The sequence below is a fragment of the Medicago sativa genome, chromosome 7 (assembly GCF_051527215.1).
Source record: "Medicago sativa cultivar Bolivia chromosome 7, Bolivia_mono, whole genome shotgun sequence".
Taxonomy (NCBI): domain Eukaryota; kingdom Viridiplantae; phylum Streptophyta; class Magnoliopsida; order Fabales; family Fabaceae; genus Medicago; species Medicago sativa.
In genome coordinates, this window is record NC_140755.1 from 98,441,107 (window position 1) to 98,448,336 (window position 7,230).

At 31.0% G+C, this 7,230-nt stretch overlaps 2 pseudogenes across 1 annotated transcript; both read right to left on the bottom strand.

Annotated features, from left to right (window-relative positions):
* Positions 1-2,972: 2,972 nt before the first annotated feature.
* Positions 2,973-3,737, bottom strand: LOC146910986 (glutaredoxin-C11 pseudogene; annotated as a pseudogene). The gene has a single exon (XR_015019617.1). The product of XR_015019617.1 is annotated as a glutaredoxin-C11 pseudogene (transcript).
* Positions 3,738-5,924: 2,187 nt separating this feature from the next.
* Positions 5,925-6,801, bottom strand: LOC146910987 (glutaredoxin-C11 pseudogene; annotated as a pseudogene).
* Positions 6,802-7,230: the final 429 nt, after the last annotated feature.

The following is a 7,230-nucleotide window of genomic DNA, read 5'->3' on the forward strand; positions in this document are numbered from 1 at the left end:
GAAATGAAATGGTGGTAAATGAGAGTATTTATAGGAACTAACTTGGGAAGCACATTGAAAAGAGGTTGTGCTTTTACGATACTCAATAAGTGTGTGATTTTATTCGATATAGCAAGTTGGGAGACATATTTACAGGCATATGCTTCAACTATAGTAGACTTAGACTAGGTGTGAGACCATAGTCCATAACTATTTGTGTAGAACATTTTTCTGTTCATTGATCGACATGAACAAATGAAAACAGTAACTTATTAAGTTAATGTAATTTTCTTAATGTTGAAAGTGGTCAATTAATACCTGGTTCTCGGGATCAGCTGCTTTGAATCGTTATGGAGAAAGGTTAATACTGAGAATCTGATATTGCTTTCGGTGATAATAAGATTCTGTTTGTTGCATCCACTGAACTTGTTTGATTCTTTCTACTTATATGCAGAACTTATCGAATACACGATTAGAGTGAAAAGAAAACCATTGCCTTTTGAGAAGAAGTGGGAGTGGAATCAATTAAACATTGCAACATGTAACTTCATATAGTCATATTTATAGGGTAGGTACGTACATGCAAAAATATTTTGGTTTGGTTTATATTTAGTTTTGGTTTGATAGAGTGAATATTTTGGTTTGGTTATATACCTTTGTAATTTAATATAACAAATAATCTTCTATGTTGAGTAATATTATATGACTTTGCTCATTATTATTCATGTCCTTAAAATCTATCGGTGTTTTGTCAAACAATGCATGATATTATTTATTTTCATTTCCATTGTGTGATTGCTCATTTATATTACATGTGATTAGTTTAATATATAGAAGTTCAAGAACAAATTATTAGCTCCTGACAAACTATCTCATGTAATAGATATGACCACTTTTGATTTTAAGTTTTTGATTTAAGTCTAAAATTTTATATTTCTCAAGCATGGGGTTATTTTATTTGATTTAAGTTTAAAGTTTTATATTGGATATTTAAACAAAGGGGATTGCTATATGTAGCGAAATAAATGCTCACGAATCTATCCCGATTGCACAACCACCATTGGATCTTATTTTGTCTATATAATGGATGGTTGGATAAAAATAAAGGCAACATGCTTCAACTACTATTCAGAACAAACAAGTATGTCGGGATGTTTTCGCAAGAGAAATTTTCGCTTGAAGTAGCATTTTCCTTAAACAATATATCCAATATATTTTATTTATCAATTATCTAAATATTATATATTTATTAATATTTCTCTTTATTTTATCTTGTAGTTACATATGTAGCCACAAAGGTGTTAAAATATCATTGACATTGACCTTTTGCTACTCCTTTTTGAATTGACCAATACTTTGTAATTGATATATCCCGAATTGTTGTTGTATAATATTTGTGATTTTTAACATGTTCGCAGTAACCAAATTGTTCAATTTAACATATTGATAACTAACATGTAAGTTTGCATCATAATATATATTATCAAACAACATATGTATTCAAGAGATTGTTTCCCGTGGGCTGCACGAGTACTCATTCTAGTATAAACTATTTGTCACTATGTGCAGCGTATGTTAGACTAGTGCTCCTGCAGGTAAAATATTTTAGGAAAATCTTGTATCCAACATTATGGATACACAACTGATCTTGTATTTTATAATAGTAGTAAAGAAATTCATGTTGAAATTTTAGGAAATCATGATCAATATTCTTTTATTGATGGTATATAGAGAGAGATTAGAGTTGTTCACATTCATCTTATTTTTAACTAAATTTATTCATTTTTTTTATCACTGTAGAACTAAACACACGTCGAGTATATATTCATCGGATTAACGATATTTGATTGCAACAATTATGAAGAATTGAAATACAACTGGGACATAATCTAAAACCTTGCTCACACTATATCGAGGGTGTGTGAGACATTCTTTACTCTGTGGTGGATGTGAAGGAATAATAAAAGAGACATAATATGTGTCAGCATATCACCTTTTTGTCCTGTATTAATAGGTGCCATGCACGTCCCACACTACAAAATCTGAATATATATATATATATATATATATATATATATATATATATATATATATATATATATATATATATCAAAGTGATTCTCCTTCTTGATATTATTGTTATGATGATATCCCTATTCCCTGGCACCAGGTCCCCATTTGTGCGGTTGGGAATCAACACATATATATGGTTGCCCTCTAAACACTTGGAATATTAATGTTAGTTGCCTTCCAGCAACAAGGGGAGAATTAATTCCTTTTTACTAAGCCAATGAGTTTCATTTCAATGGAAAACAACCTTACTTCATTCAAGCAATACCCTGCAAACTTTATTGTAAAGAAAATTAATTGATGACTATTTATTATATATATTATATACACTCTTAAATTAGGAAAAACGTTTCATGGTTAAATTGGATTGAGTCTGTAACCTAAACAATGTTCTTTGTTTTCATGGTGTCTATATTAAATGTGAATCCCAGAAATTCTATAGTTGCATTAACAAATATATCTGAGCATATACTACTGTTTTTTTTTTGTTACTTCTAGTTATTAAAAGCTAATATAAGTTAGTTAAAAGAAAATTTGTTAGTTAGGTGAGTTTAAGGCCTTGTATATAAAGGAAATGAATCTGGTGCAATAAGTGTGTCACACTATTTCTAATTTCAACTGTCTGGTTTCAAATTAACGGTCATGACGTTTAAAGTTGATTCTGTTATTGTGTAATCATAGCCGTTTGATTCAAATTAACAGTCAAGATCATTTACCGCATGTAATGATGTGCTTTTTCTATGACATAGAATCTAGATCGGAATATCAAGATTTTATACTAATCCATTAGTTCCATATACAAATTTTGTTTTCCATAAAAAAAAAAGATTTTGTTTTCCATCAAGTATCAACCATTCTGTTATACATTTTTTATGGGATAAAACTTGGTGCAATGATAAAATTGCTTCCTTGTGACCGACTAGTCACGAAAGAGTTCAAATCTTGAAAACAACCTCTCTACATGCGGGAGTAGTACACTAATACCACATACATCTACCCTCCTCACTCCTCAAACCCTACCTGATACCTCGTGCACTCGACCACCCTTGTGATCAAATTTTATGATCTTAGCAGACACATAATTAGCCTTTTAGAAAATGCAAAAAAAAAAGACTAAATTTTATACAGACTTAATATTAACTGAAATTATACAGAATCACACTCAAGAAAAACCAAACGTGTCCTGGTTAAACATTTGTCTGCAAAATATTATCAGAACTCCTTTCTTCTACCACTTTTGGTATAAAGCTTTAAAGAGTTCTGAATGAAACTATAACTAAAACCAAATGGCCTTTGCATCCATAAGCATTTGTTTGAGTGATCCATCAACATGAAGAGATATCACATCTTTTGAGGATCCTACAAATTTTCCACCTATGAACACTGCAGGAACTGAAGGGTTGCATCCAAAATTACCCGTCAAAGCCCATTCCATTTCTCTACCATATGAATCATTGTCTAGTTCATATACTGCAGGACTTGCTCCAAGTTCATAGAAAAGTTGCTTGATGCTATGACACATGTAACATGAACTCTTTGTAAATATAACTGCAGCTTTCTTTGATGCCAAATCCTTTACTCTATCCATTACCAATATATTATTTTGTCTTGTGAAATTTGAGATTTTGTTACCTCTTATTTATAGTGGCTAGTGAGGAAAGTGGATTGCATTGTATATAATATAGAAAAGTATAAAACAGAAATAATTATAGTTAAATTGGATAGGAAAGAGAGAGAAAAGGAAAGATCTTTCAGATATTTTGTTTGGATAAGGGAAATGCTCATTGATCATTTGGTAGATGGTGACACTGGTAATGTAATGCCATGATGAACAAGTTGGATTCAGCATATATCACATTGTAAATGATAATTCAAATCTCTTTGGTGGCCGGTGTCTATCTCAACAATCAAGCAATGCTGGAAATGGAATAAGAACATATTGTTTATTTTATTAGCTGAAAATAACTCTTTCGGTCCCATTTTCAGCATCATGAACATTATTATAGTAATGTGAATATATAAAAACTTCTCTTAGGCAGATGGAACAAAACTAACGCTGTGTTTGGACAAAATCTAACAAAAGAATGTAATTCTTATATAATTAAATTAGTATTATGCAAAGTCAAAGGCCAGAAGAGGAAAAAAGGAATTCATAGTCATCTGCATGGCTATGTTCTTATACATCCATTTATTTTTTACTTTTGTTTTGGTATTGTTTAGAAGGGGAGAAGAAAAGGTAACATAATTATGCTAATAATTCAGATTTATTCTATTTAACCAACTACCATGTCTATAGTAATGGGGTGTTTTTCGTAAAAAAAAACAGTAACCAAATGTTATTGTGAAAGTAACCAATTTTTTTTTTTTTTTTTGAAAGAATGAAAGTAACCAATTGACATGTCTAAAGTAACATGTTTATGTCATTATGAAAAAATTATTTAATCCGTCAAAAAGAAATTATTTAACCAATTACAAATTAAGAAAAAGTAATCAATTGATGGGTGATAACTCTTCATTATTAGCATAAAGCATTACTGATTTAGGTTGAATTTAGAAGTTGTTGTTGTATTCCTAGTTTTTGTGAGGCTCAAGTCTCAACTTAATTGTTTTGTGTTGATAATTTCTTGCTAACCATACAATTTTGGGAGTTTTATTTATTTGAATTGTTGAGCTAAATAGGTTGATTATTTGGAGTGACACAATACAACGGAAGTTATGGAGCAAAAAGAATTCTTCTAGCAGCGCACACTTTTGTTAAGCTCGCTTTGAAAGCTTCTGCTTCCATCCCCTGACGAGAAGGCACGATCAGTTGGCATTGTCCGACAACTCAATACACTTGCCTGGCGAAGAACGGAGAAATTTACAATATCTCATATTTGTGTGAATATCATATGACGACACAAATTGTTCGCCTGGCGACATGATAGGATCATCAAGAAGAATTTAACAAATATTCCGGTGACACGCACGATAGGTTTGCATGACATAAATTTCTTATAGTATTTTTGGCATTGCAAGAATAAGACTAGAGCATTAATTTGGCAAGATAGAAAGTTGAAGATTCAACCTTGAAAAAAGAAATTTGATGATTCAACAACTCCTATCATGATCATGTGTTACATGATCTCTTTCTTTCATTGTTGTCATGTCTAAGATCATGAGTAGTTGAACCCCTAATTTAGGAGAAAGAAGAACCTCATTTAATCTTGATGTGATTGAATTCTCATAATATTTTTGAAATTGATGGTTTCTGTTTTTAATCATTGACTATTATTCTAATGATTTTCATTAATATCACTACCAAATCGATTTTATGATTACTTCGCTATTAAAAAATAAATTGTGATAACCGGAACTTTGGTCTTTGGTCATGATATTTATTCCTAATATTTTTTTTGCACGTCTTCATTATAAGTCGGCGTTCTTTCAAGCTTTGCCTCACAATTGATCACTTACAAAATTAGGGATCATTGTTAGGAATAAGAGGTTTCACCTACTCCCAAGTGGTCTGAGGTTTATGCCTCAATCTTTAGGTCCTTGGTTCAAGGGCTGGCCGTACCAAGGGAACTTGAGTAGTCAAAAAAGGAATAAGAGGTTTTGAGCCAAGGAATTGAACTAAACCTTATCAATTCAAACTTAATTGCACAAGTAGAGAAATTGTGAACTCGATAGTGAAAATGAAGGGATTCAAGCTCTAATCGATTTTAATCATTCGTAATCAAATTTGTAACTCACTCTTAGTTACTAAATCAAACCAAAATCCATTCAACTTTAACCCAAGTACAAACAACTTTTCTCCATAATTAAATTAAACACAATCCATAATCTATATAAAAACATTTTATTCACTTGTATGGTTTGATACACCTGTCAAATAGACGTAAATGTGACATCTAAATTCGTATTTAAAGACCTTAATTTCCATTAGTTCAATATACGAGATTTTGTTTTCCAAAAAAAAAAAGATTTTAATTTCCTTCAACCATTTCAATATTATACATTTTTTTTTATGGGATGAGTCTTGGCGCAAAGATAAAATTTCTTCCTTGTGACTGACGGCTGGTCACAAGTAATATTGCATACATCTACCCTCCTAAGATAGACACCATTCGGTAGAACCTCGTGCACTCTACCTCCATTATGATCAAATTTTACCTTAGTAGACACATAGCTAAGCCTTTTAGAAAATACCAAAAACAAGACTAATTTTTATACAGACTTCTTTAAGTGAAAATTAAACATGACACACAAGAAAAAGTTAGGTGTGTCCTATTTAAACATTGTCTGTAAAGTAGTATCAGAACTCTTCCATACACCAATTTTGGTGTATATCTTATAAAGAGTTCTGAATGTAACTATGACTAAAACCAAATGGCCTTTGCATCCATAAGCATTTGTTTGAGAGATCCATCAACATGATGAGATATCACATCTTTTGAGGATCCTACAAATTTTCCACCTATGAACACTGCTGGAACCGTAGGGTTACATCCAAAATTACCCCTCAAAGCCCATTCCATTTCTCTACCATATGAATCATTGTCTAGTTCATACACTGCAGGACTTGCTCCAAGTTCATAGAAAAGTTGCTTGATGCTATGACACATGTAACATGAACTCTTTGTAAATATAACTGCAGCTTTCTTTGATGCTAAATCCTTTACTCTATCCATTACTAAATATATAAAAATATGAAGCTTGAAAATATTCAAAGTTTTATTTTATTGCTAAGGCTTTTGTTTTGTCTTGTGAAATTTTGAGATTTCGTTACTTCTCTTATTTATAGTGATTTGTGAGGAAAGTGGATTGCATTGTATAATAATCCCTCTGTTTCAAAATGAGTGTCGTTTTAGCCAATTGCACACAGATTAAGGAATGTAATGAAATAATCATTAAACATAACACTTTTACTAAATTGCCCTTATTTTATATGAAAAAGACAAACTTAAAGTTGCATTGAAAATTGTGTTAGAAAAAAGTTGGAGTATTTATTGAGGGTAAAGTTGGAAGAAAAAAATTAAAGTTGTATTGGAAATGTAAAACGACACTCATTTTTAAACAAATTTTTTTGGCTAAAGCGACACTCATTTTGAAACGGAGGGAGTATATAGAAAAGTATAAAACAGAAATAATTATAGTTAAATTGGATAGGAAAGAGAGAGAAAAGGAAAGATCTTTCAC